The following is a 13022-nucleotide window of genomic DNA, read 5'->3' as shown; positions in this document are numbered from 1 at the left end:
TGCGAGGACTCACACCATCTTGTCTCAATATCTGATTCAAACAGGATGCCTCTTCAAATCCTATCATCTGACACACTTGAAATCGTTTCGTCACCTTATATGAGTATCCAAACTTTGGACTCGGAAGGAAACATGGGAAATATTTGAAATACATTGCTCATAGATATTTCTATCATGATAGGCATCATAGAAAACATCCAGGTTGGAGCAAATTGCAATCCTGAGGAAATTGCAAGCTTCACCTACCTTTTTAAGGAATTTCGCGATGTATTCGCTTGGTCTTACGAGGAAATTCCTGACATAGATCCTTCTATCGTCGAGCATGAGATCAAGATATATGAAAATGCTAAACCTGTCCACCAAAGGCTTCAACCAGTCCACCCCCGCAAAATGACAACCATCAAGATTGAGGTGGAAAAATTGTCACGTGTTGGTTTCATCTATCATGTTCCCTTAATGGAATGGGTTTCCAATCTGGTTCCTATCGATAAGAAACAAGGAACCATCCGTGTATGTGTCAAATATCGAGACTTGAATGCTGCATGTCCAAAGGATAATTATCCGACACCGTTCATTGACCAAATCATCGACGACTGCGCCGGTTGTGAATCATTCTCATTCATGGATGGTTTCTCAAGTTACAACCAGATTTCTATAAAACCAAAAGACCAGCACAAAACCACCTTCATTTGCCCATGGGGAATATTTTCCTATCACAAACTCCCATTCATTTTAAAGAATGTTGGAGCAACATTTGAAACGGCCATGGACTACACATTTCATGATATTAGACATATCGTTCAAGCTTACTTGGATGACCTTCCAGCCCATTCTAAGAAGCAAGTGCAACACCTAGATCATTTAAGAGTTATCTTTCCTAGGTTTCAGTTTTGTAACATACGTCTAAATCTGCATAAATGTGTTTTCTTTATTGATTCTAGACGCTTACTTGGATTCATTTTCTCCAAGTATGGGATTAGGGTTGATCCCGATAAGGTAAAGGCAATCAATTTCCCAAACCACAATCCATTCTGCGGCTCCAACATTTGCAAGGGAAAGCAAACTTCTTACGATGGTTCATCGTAAATTATGTTGATTTGACGAAAGACTTTATATGCCTACTTAAGAAGGGAGTGTCATATCTATGGCATGATCAAGCTCAACAATCATTTGATGCCTCGAAAAAGGCGCTTATATAAGCCCCACTCCTTAGCACTCCCAACTATGGGTGCTACTTTCTTCTATACCTAGCAGCCTCACCATTGTCTCTAGGAATGGTCTTGATTCAAACTCATGATGACCAGAGTGAGCACGTGATATATTATCTGTTGAAAGGCTTGGCTGGGCCCGAACTCAAATATTCACATGTGGAAAAGTTGTCCTTAGCAGTCATCTTTTCTATCAACCGCTTCTGACATTACATACTACTGCGACAGACTATTGTCATTGCCTTGGAGAATCCCATGAGACACATTTTGTCTCGTTAAGTAATTGGAGGGAAATATTCAAAATGGATCACAATCATCCAACAATTTGAGTTGGGTTTCACTGCTGCCAAGGGGAAAAATTCTTTCGTCTTCACCGAACGTTTGTTGGATCTTCCCATTGTTGATCCTAGCGAGATAACCCATGATCATCTTCTGGATGAAGTTGTCTATCTTATCGACACTACTGACCCTTGGTATGGTGACATTCTTGTCTACCCCCAAGTGCAACGTTTCCGCCCTGAGCTATCGTTAGGTGACCGTCATCACATCTGCCACCAAGAACGACACTATTTAGTGCTTAATGATACATTATATCGCTGTGGTGTTGATACAATTCTTCGAAGTTGCCTCACTCATAATGAGGTGGAACACGTTTTAAATGACTTCCACACTGGGGCATGTGGGGGTCATCTTTCTAGCATATCTACTGCTCAAAAAATTTTGCACACAGGCTACTACTGGCTGACCTTCTTCAAAGATTATATCAAGAATATCTGGCAATGCCATCCTTGCCAAGTATTTACAAAGAAAATACATGCTCCTCTGGCCTTACTACACCCGGTTATCTCCGTTAGCCCCTTTGCAAAATGGGGGATAGAATTTGTAACTTGCAACCCCATTTTCTCTACTGGACACAACTATATTATTCTAGTTGTGGACTATTTCACAAAATGGGCTGAAGCCCTTCCCACCTTCTGGGACGAAGGAGAAACCGCGGTGTTGTTGGATTGTTGGGGCCTGACCTAGGTTCAGAAGTGATTTAGCCAAACAAATCCTGAAACTACCGGCCCTTTCGGTGACAGTCCGCGATGCGCGGACTAAGGTCTCACCCGAGGTAGTATGGGAGGGTGCTAGAACCAAGTTTCCACACCCTAGGGATGTCTTGATGATGTCTGGGAAGTTCTCAAACTGATCCTATGCACTCGCACTACAACTGTCTAACCTTTGCATAGCTCTATATAGAGCGCGAAGAGTCACGGTCTAGATATCTTATCGTTACTGCGTTATTATTATAAATCTTTACTTAATTTTGTTGGCCCAATATTCTTATCAATCATTCAACATTCATAACAAGTGCATGCAACCATAAACCGTAAGGGGATGCATACACATATAATAGAAGCATAAACATACAGATCTACAACTAGATGCACAATATTTCATAATCTTAGCTTTTATTAAACTTTTGCTCCATTACAATCCCAACTCCGCCCTGCACACTCAGCTGCAAGGGTCCACGCACATAATTGTGGACTCTACTAGGCCTATGCGCACACAGTTGCAAAGCCTCTTCCTATTCCTCCAACCCAAGACTCAGACTTACAGACTCAGAGAAAATATCGCATTCAAATACCCATAACCCTTCAGATCCAGACTAACTAAAAAATCTCTTCTACACTTAGAGCCTCACTCTATTTATACATTCCCATGGTCCGCAGACCATGGGTAGGTTGACACATTCTATATTAAACTAAAATATTTTAAGGCAACAACCCTAAACTCTTGCATTCTGCACCCGCATGTTGTGGGGTATTTACATTACATTTGACCAAAATTCGGGCTACAAGCCCCAAAAGCCTGCTATGGGGGGATCCGCTGCCCAACAGGCCCCCAACACAATCATCGTGACTCATCCCAAGTCACTCAGCTGGTGTGGTGATCTTTGCTTGAATTCCATCCAACAGCTTCTACTCTTCGCTAACATCTACCACACATTCCTCCACTGTTCACTGTATCAATTTTACATGACTCTTTGATGCATCGTTGTCATACACACCCTCTTACCTTTGCACATATGTATCCTACATATGGGCCAGCTTCCCCTCGATCATGGTGGTGACTGTGAACACTTCCTCGAGTCAAGGTTGGATGTGTGCTTTAAGCCCTGCTTCTTTCTGGTGTGTGGCATCCACCTATGCTTTAACAGCCTAGTGTTGTGGGGAAAAATGCCTATGCAGGACGATCCTATCCACCTAAGGTGTGACAGTGCCTTAGCAACAAACGGAGACAACTATTCTTGTATTCTTCCTTTATGAATTAAGAATGAAGAGAGATGGATGGACTAACCGGTGTCTTCCATTTGTCCCTCGATCTGGTTTCTCTTCTCTTTGAGAGTTCCCAGCTACTTGCCTTCTCGCTCGCCCAGCTTCAACAGGTTTCTGCAAGATCACAAGAAGAGAACGCTACAGAAGACATAGATTCATATTCATAACTAGTTCAGGATTAGAAATAAACTAAACATACTAATGCAATCATACATCAAAGATACATCAACATATAGGAGAAACCAAGATAACTTTGTTGATGAATAGCAAGGTTCAGGAAGAGATACAACCCAGAGGGCTCCAATCCAGCATCTCCTTCCCAACAAATGAAATTCCTATCTTCACCTTCCCTCAAAGCATTAAGCACCCAATGATTCTGACCTCAAACTAACAGCAATTCTTTGCAATAACAAAATTCCAGCCTCTAGATCTCATGGAGGAGAGATCCATATATAGATGTTTGGAGAGAGGATGAGTCAGCTTGATATCTGACTAGTGTCCTGTCCCTCTGTCAGTTCTTGTTTCCACATGGAGGTTCTTGCTTCCACTTGGAGATTGATAACCTCTTACTCATCACTAGCCGAATTCACTGAGGCAAGTCTCATTGAGGAAGATTCTGGAAGCTTCTAGGGTCTTGACACCTTGTTGAATGAACTTGCCATTTGTCAATTCTCGTTCAGCGCACCCTGGTAGTGCTTCTACCTGCGTTGCAGTGCAGGTAGCCAGTGCAGACTTTGCATTTCAGTGCAGACAGCTAGTGGAGCCTCTGAATTGATCCCGAATTGACTTGTTTTTGAGCAGTTTCTGGTGGAGAACTTCTGTGAATTGCTGTGGTTTGTTAGCCTTGTTCCTCTAGGGGTAGGAAAAACATGTTTAGGGACTTTGGATCCCTTGGATTATGGACATTTCATGCTCAATGCTGTAAGGCACAAAAATGTCTATAACAGTTGCCCCCTAAAGTATGAGGCCGTTTATCGGGTGAAATGCTTTATCAGGAGGATCCGAAGTTCATTCATTGCTGGGAGGAGACCTGTAATACAATACAATACAATACATTATTTTTCATACTGCTTTCATGATCTAGCTGAGGTGGGCATTCCCATGCTCAGCTTTATAAATTCATTTTTCTGTACATAGAACAGACAATCGTCTGATGGTAGACTGATAATTTTGATGAAATTATCATCCTTTGGGTAGGATGATTATCTGCTGTAATGATGTACATGTCAATGTCTTTATCTTTCCTGAATATATATCGCAGCCCGGATGGATGAAACTAGATCCGGGGTCTTCAAACTCGTTCGATCTTCACTCTAATTACAAGTTGATCCATGTGAGAAATTTTCTGAAGTCGAACATGGAAAGACATTGCTTGATTACCGGTCAATGAGGTAAACCGTTAACAAGCGCGAGAGGAATCACCGATAATGATAATGACCCTCAAGGTACTGCAGTACAATTCACGTGGTGTGAATAAAGGACTTAGCGTCGAACACCACGCAAAATCTTTCGGTCGAAGGTCATTGATGTATACCTGTCGCCAGAAGTGAGAAACTTGCCATTGAGGCATGCAAGCTTCAAAGTACTGAAGGGGTTGTTCCTAGATCAACTTCTTGGATAATGAGCTGATGTCGACAAGAAGTGATCCGTCAAAGGAGGGCCTTAATGAATCCCACATCAGTGACACGGAATGGAGCAAATGATTTTGATGGAGGTGAAAATGATCTGATGATATATGATTTAGGGTGGTGGTCATGAAAGGATGAAGGATAATGTATGGCAGTGGATGGGACACGGTTGAATTCTCTGAACGACTTCTCTTGAACATATGGCGACACTTATGCGATGGATTGGTAGCATTACCCCAAATATGGATGGTATGGCGAGACCATGGCGATGTGACCGGTGAATGAAACAACCCAACCCGACTGTGGTACGGAGGAAAAGTGTCATGTTCAAGAGCGACTTGCTACCATCAAAGTTTTCTTGAGTTTCTCCCAATTTTTCCCCAGTCATTTCTGACCAGTACCTCTTTATTTTTGTCAAGCTTGAGGAGGATAACATATGCTTGTTCTATAACTTGCCCTTTGGGCAAGCCCATCGCTATGTTTTAACGAGCCTAGCGATAGTGAAACTCGTTCTCGTCTAAAGACAAGTTTGTCGCTATTTAATGATTTTAACGAGTCTAGCGACAAAGATAACTCAGTCCTTTTCATTTTTAGAGAGTCTGAAAAGGTACGTAAAGTCAACTCCGAAAGTCCTTTTTCGTCATCTAATCCCTTAAGTTCGAAAAAGTATAAAACAATACAGAAGGGATGAGTTTTCGATAGTTTTAACGAGCCGAACAAAACAAGCGCTTGATCTTTTTGTGCAATAATCCCTCGGGTCCAAAAAAGATTAAAATCTAGAGGAGGGATAGCTCTTCCAGTCACTTTATCGAGCTGGAAGGCCAAAACTCGGCAATCTTTTCATATTTTACGAGTCAGATGAAAAGAGCTTAAAGAAGACTCGTCCTTTGAGGAACGAGTGATAAAACGGGTTAGCAGCTGATTCCGGGTAAGGCTTGGAATTTTCCAATCACGGCAGTGTCACAAGGATGGCTAAGTGAAATCACTCTTCGCAGCTGTTCTTCAAAATGGGTAAACAATCAAATGGAGGTGAATGTTCGGCCAATGGAAAAGTGGAGGTGACGGGCAAACAAGACCAAGGCTTTAATGGCTGATGATATTACATTCATTGTGGTTATTTACCGGGATAGTTCATTTTTTAACGAGCTTAAACGCGGGTGGAAACATTTGCTCGATCTTATGTTTATTTTTTAACGAGCATGAACTATGCGCTAAAACTGCTCGGATCTTGTGTTTATTTTTTAACGAGCATGAACTGTGTGCTAAAACTGCTCGATTAATCCAGTCATATGAAAAGAATGTCTCATTAAGATTCTATTTTTTATGGAGCTTCATCTCACAAAGCTTTGCTCCGGATCCTTTCGTTATGCAAGCTCGAAAACGACCAATCCTACGAGTTTAAAGGGTTAGACCTACAGGTTTAAAGGGAAGGACCTAAAAATTTAAAAAATAAATAGCCGCCCCTTGCTTGCACTCCAAAAGGTTTGCATGCCCGCAGGCATAAAACAGAGTTTCAAGGTTACCTCTACTTCATCTTCTGCCAAAACAATTGTTTTACCGAGAGAGGCCTACCTCTTTCAGGTCACCCAAAGATTGTCTGTTATTCTTTCAACAAAACACTTCTTTGGCGATGTCTACCAAGATAAACAAAGGTGAGTGACAACGCCCGCCCTCTCACATAACTTTGACAAAAGAATCTTATTCCAGAACAACCCCTCTTCCAACCACGGACGGGGTACGGACTAGTCATATTCTCCCGCAGAAACCTACCTTATACCCAAAGTTTTCCTGCCGAAGCAGACCAGGATGCATGCCCCCTGGGTTCCAGTCATATCCTCCCAGATTACTCGCGCTCATTAGAAGGACGGACCGTGGGTTGAGACATTTCTTGCGTGAAGAGACCATTTAGGGATGGTATATGACTATTTGTGATGCGTGATCCGGGAAATGAAAGCTGGTACACGAGCTTGACCACTCTTCCTTCGTGCGGAAAACACATTACTCTAAAGAGTGAGGAGACAATAGCTCCCATGCAATATATATAGTCTCGTCCAAGGAGTAGGTTATAATCCAAGGGTCCTTGAACGACCATCACGTTCATTTGAACGGTCTTCCCTTTCAATGTTATAGGCACATTGGGGAGGATCCCTAAAGGTCGACTGGTTCCTTTATCAAAGCCTGTGAGATTTCTCATTTCAGGCAAAAGCACTGGCGAACCAAGTGCTTTCCAAGCAATAGAGGAAAGGATACTCACAGATGCCCCCTCATCAATGATGGTGCCGGCCATTACCATTCTGTATATTTGAACGATAATTTTGAATGGTATGCTTGCTGGAAAACGGGGTCTGCCTAGTTGGTTCCAGTCGAACGAGACAACTAGGTTGCTTGGTGGTGGGACCGAATAGACGGCCGGGTATGACTCTGACGAAGTTCCTTCCTGCGATAAAAGAATGGGCAAATTGCCCCCTTGTTCATCGGAGTCTGTGTTGATGAAGAGAATTTGGACGGTGTCGTCTTTATTCTCCTCTGCGATGGTATCATTCGAAGATAGAGCCTCTGAAGGCAAAACCGGGTCAACTGCCGCCTCAACCTTTTGACTTTCGTCAGGAATGGATTCAGACGGTTCATCCTCAATGATAGGTGCTTCGGCTGACCACCTGAGCGGGCCAGCCGGTTTCTCAACTGGTGAAGGACTTGGCAGGAGTTTTTGATATCCAGGAGGAAGTTGCGCTCGCAAAATCGGGCGATCTTCCAAAACTCTTTTAGCCTCATCTAAGAAGGGACAACGGTGGATGGCATGGTCGCCTTCACACAGTTTGCAGGGAAATCTAGTCTTCCCTCTCCATCCTATGACTTCACTTTCACTAGTTGACGGTGAGCTGTCAACATGGCTATCAGAGGTTGACACCACCGAATTGTGCAAACGGGGAGACCAGTCCCTTAGTATCCGAGGGATACAGGGACAATCTCTGTGGAAGTGGTCTCCCTTGCATATGACACATGGCGATTTAGGCCTAGTCAGTGCTGTGTGTGGATTTCTGTCAGACGCCACTTGTTTGCCCCCAGTCGCTTTTGGCTCCTTCTTCTTCTTCTCTTTCTTCTTCTTTTCCTTCTTCTCCTTAGGAACTTGGTTTTTTGTTTTACCAGTTCCGTCAAGCGAAGAGGAAGGAGGAGAGGAAGAATTAGATGAAGTAGAAGGCCGGTGGGCAACTCTGGTCTGGTCTAACTGTTGATTCGACTGCTCAGGAAGAGTGGTGTTCTGAACGACATTGGTTGAGAAGAGCCAGACCGACAAGCCAATTGTCAGTCCTGGAAGCGACAATGTGGCCATATGGGGCGCACCAACATCTCCCCAAGAGGAGAAGGGACTAGGATTTCCACCAAGGGGAATTCCTTGGTTAGTGTGCTCCATTTTCTCAACCTAAAGATCAACGCAAGAATAGGGGTGATTGTTCTGTTTAAAATAAATTTTAACGACGCTTTAGACACAACTTGCTTTTTCAATTTTAAAGAGTCGAGAAAAAGCTAAAGATGACTCTAGTCTCCTTCGATGTTTTAACGAGCCCGAAGTGACAAATGCTCGGATGGAGTTTTTCCGTTATAGAGTCTGAAAAAGGCCAAAAGGAACTGCTCTGGAGTTCTAGGTAGAGGGTGTGCCAAACTTTTCGCAAAACCACAGAATACCTTTTAAGGCACGGGCGGTCGATCTTCCTGAATGCTGTGTTCAGTGCATTGCGATCAGTAGGGCGGCTGACACGGCTTCCTAAGGATAAAGGTTTTATGCCTATAGGGGTCTCCCAATATATACTCGACGGTACGTGGGAGCATAATCCGTACTGGCGCTATCGTCCCTCAGGAGGAATCACCCACCATCAGCGAGATCGACAGTCACCAGGCTTTACGACGCCGGAACACGTCTCTAGCCTAGACCTCTATGTTGTGCGTTATGTTGCAAAGCGTTGTTAAGTTCATTCGATTTATTTTAGGTTGATCTATTTAGAAGTTTGCCTTTTGAGGTTCACCATGATATGTATGATACAATTCCTAAATGCAGTCTAAAGATGATAAGCAAGCTTTTTATATCTTTTCAACCATGAAAATCCTAGCTACAAAGGGAAAAGAAAGACACCATCTTTTCTCAAAGAGCAATCAGCACACTCTAATGCACTTTCCCTAAATCAAGCATGCAAACTATCAAGATGCAAATGCACAATGCAGGTGTTTGTTTTCCGCTTTCTTAGTATTGATGCCTAAAAAGAAAGCTTTTTGTACAACTTTGAATTTGCTTTTAAATGAAAAATACAAACAAGTTTACTTTTTCGAAATCAGGGAGGGTAGAAGAGATTACAACACTTAACGATTTTCGAAATGAACACTTGTTTCGACACTTAAAAGAGACAAACTCAAACCAAAAGCAAAAGTAAATGTATAATCAACTGTAAACAGCCAATGAACTCTCTCCTAAGACCACAATCAACAAATCTGAATCAAGGGCTAGAGGATGACTATTTCACTCTTGCAAAGGAAAACTGTAAATGACGCCACAAACACATAAAAACACTCACAGTCTCTTTGTACAAAAGGAGGCGGAATTTAAGCAGAGAAAAGGAGTTATCAGACAGGTACCTATGCTGGTTACAGGCTGCAAAAATCAGAGATCAAAACAAGGAAAAACAGAGCAGAGAACCCCAGCTGCACAAGGCCTAACTGGATCAGCGCACCCTCAACACAGGGGTTTTGACATTCAACGCAGGTAGCCTTCACGGGACCTGCGTTGAAATGCAGAACCTCTTCACAGGGTCTGCGCTGAAGGAGAAACGAGAGTTTCTCACTGGGTTCTGGGTCACAGTTTTCTGATTAATCTACGGTTTCAGGCCAAATAAAAGCAACAAGCAAGGTACAATCAAAGGGATGCTTTGAGGGAGGGCTAAGATCTATCACAAAGGATCATCAAATCATTTGTGAGTCCATTGTTCAGATCATAGACAAATCCAGTGATTGGATCAAGGCAGCAGCTGTCTACTTTGCATCTGAGAATAGCAGATGCAGTTCGATTGTTGCTGTTGAGTCTATGAAACAAACAATGATGGAAACACAAATAAAATGACTAAACAGATTTCCCCAGCGGAGTCGCCAATTTTTTGTGGGGAAAAATGCCTATGCAGGACGATCCTATCCACCTAAGGTGTGACAATGCCTTAGCAACAAATAGAGACATGTATTCTAGTATTCTTCCTTTATGAATTAAGAATGAAGAGAGATGGATGGACTAACCGGTGTCTTCTGTTTGTCCCTCGATCTAGTTTCTCTTCTCTTTGAGAGTTCCCAGCTACTTGCCTTCTCGCTCGCCCAGCTTCAACAGGTTTCTGCAAGATCATAAGAAGAGAACGCTACACAAGACATAGATTCATATTCATAACTAGTTCAGGATTAGAAATAAACTAAACATACTAATGCAATCATACATCAAAGATACATCAGCATATAGGAGAAACCAAGATAGCTTTATTGATGAATAACAAGGTTCAGGAAGAGATACAACCCAGAGGGCTCCAATCCAGCATCTCCTTCCCAGCAAATGAAATTCCTATCTTCACCTTCCCTCAAAGCATTAAGCACCCAATGATTCCGACCTCAAACCAACAGCAATTCTTTGCAATAACAAAATTCCAGCCTCTAGATCTCATGGAGGAGAGATCCTTATATAGATGTTTGGAGAGAGGATGAGTCAGCTTGAGATCTGACTAGTGTCCTCTCCCTCTGTGAGTTCTTGTTTCCACTTGGAGGTTCTTGCTTCCACTTGGAGATTGAGAACCTCTTACTCATCACTAGTCAAATTCACTGAGGCAAGTGTCATTGAGGAAGATTCTGGAAGCTTCCAGGGTCTTGACACCTTGTTGAATGAACTTTCCATTGTTTTGAGCACCCTAGTAGTGCTTCTACCTGCGTTGCAGTGCAGGTAGCCAGTGCAGACTTTGCATTTCAGCGCAGACAGCTAGTGGAGCCTATGAATTGATCCTGAATTGACTTGTTTTTGAGCAGTTTCTGGTGGAGAACTTCTGTGAATTGTTGTGGTTTATTAGCCTTGTTCCTCTAGGGGTAGGAACAACATGTTTAGGGACTTTGGATCCCTTGGATTATGGACATTTCATGCTCAATGTTGTAAGGCACAAAAATGTCTATAACACCTGGGCCTCCCTCATCTTGGCCAACCACTGAGTAAGGGCAATGTCTGCATGGTCCCCCAGACATTGTCATAGGCCTGTTACAATTCCCGCGCTTCTATCTTTAACTGTTGTAGCATTGGATCCTCTTGCAAAGAAGTGAGCATGAAGAGAGATTGATCCAACAATCTTGTGCAGTCTTGTACAGCATGCTCTATCACTTCCAACCCCGATTGAATGGCGCAATGGCACTGCTCTCTGACTTCCATGGGTGTAGAGCGTTGTGCCTTTAGTCGTAGCTCCGCTATTTCCAAGTTCTGCTCCAACTGAACCTTCACGGCCACCTCCTAGGTCTTGTGGATTCCAGCTGCCAGTTGGTGAATATTTTCCTCAGTGGGGAGTGCCGCTAGCATGGCTAGTATGCTGCTACAAGCCTCCTCCACGACCTGTTATATTCCCTGGTTTTGTGCGAACAAGTTGTCGCGTTGTAGGCTGAACCGTTCTAAATTTAATTTCTTCTCACTCAAGACTTGGAGGGTGCGCAGCTTAGCAATTACCCCATCCTACACCTGGTATAGGGTTTCTTTGGTAATGGTGGCCAAATTCAACCCCCAGCTCCTCATGTTACCTACGGTTTCTGCTAGGACTGCGCCTTTTGGTAACATCAAAGTGTGCATTATGCAGGCATGCAAAATTTTCTCAGATCCGGATGCACCTTCCGAAAGGTGTAGTGTCATCACCCCTGGAGGTCACACCTATAATTCTTGCAGCTTCGCTCTAAGCGCCCCCAACACAATTTTCTACTATGTCATTAATTCTTCAATAAAATCCTTGGTGACATCACAAACTGGTTGACCACTGTCATGAATAGCTCCCTCAGAGGTCTTTGTTGTCTTTTTCTTCTTCTATGCAATTGGCTTCTCCTAGACGCACGACCTCTTGAGTTGGGTCGATTTAGTTGTTCATTCCTCTGTCTTAGCTTCCTCCTAATATCCTACTCCATGGACATTTCCTGACCTTCGTTGGTTTCTTCGGTGGGTGCAGTTGTGTGTTCAATCATCTATGTTGTCCCTGCTACCTCAGCCACCTTCTGCTACGTCGCTGCTTCCTACTCCTGACGTTTTCTCTCCGCCAGCTTCGCGATGCACAGCTTGGTTTCCTTCTTTCGCTGTTGTGCAGTGATCTTTTCCAGCTCTGCCAAGTTCGGAGCATGCCACTCTAGAGACCATGCCGCAATTACATCAAAGATTGCAACGTCCGTTGCAATGAATGGAAGCTTCACCCACATTCTGGCTGGATCCTTTCGCACCCGGATATACAGATTATGCATATCTGCCTTGAATTCTGCCATGCTTTGCATACTATTGTATAGTGTCAAGGACAAGTGCGGCTTGCAGTTGATCCAAGTTCAAATTCTCGCCTACAAGAAAACCCAAAACACCTTGATCTCGTGAACCCTCTTTGTGTCTTTCGTTTCGCAGAGCGAGGTGTACCTCGCGGCTTCGGGTAAGGTCCTCTCAATGGTGGGAAACTGGCTGTCTTCTAGCAGCTCCTCTACAACCACCAGGATGGATAAGAGAAACCATGCATAGTGGAAGGTCTTACCCTACTCCTGGGCCTCCCGAAAATTCATCAAAAACTCATCGCAGAGAAACTATGCCCAGTTGAACTGGACCCCCTTTGTACACTGCTATGCCA

Source organism: Pinus tabuliformis, chromosome 1_2, assembly GCF_031772625.1.
Source record: "Pinus tabuliformis cultivar Carrire ecotype Pingquan chromosome 1_2, CPIR1, whole genome shotgun sequence".
NCBI lineage: Eukaryota > Viridiplantae > Streptophyta > Pinopsida > Pinales > Pinaceae > Pinus > Pinus tabuliformis.
This window is presented reverse-complemented; position numbering follows the sequence as displayed.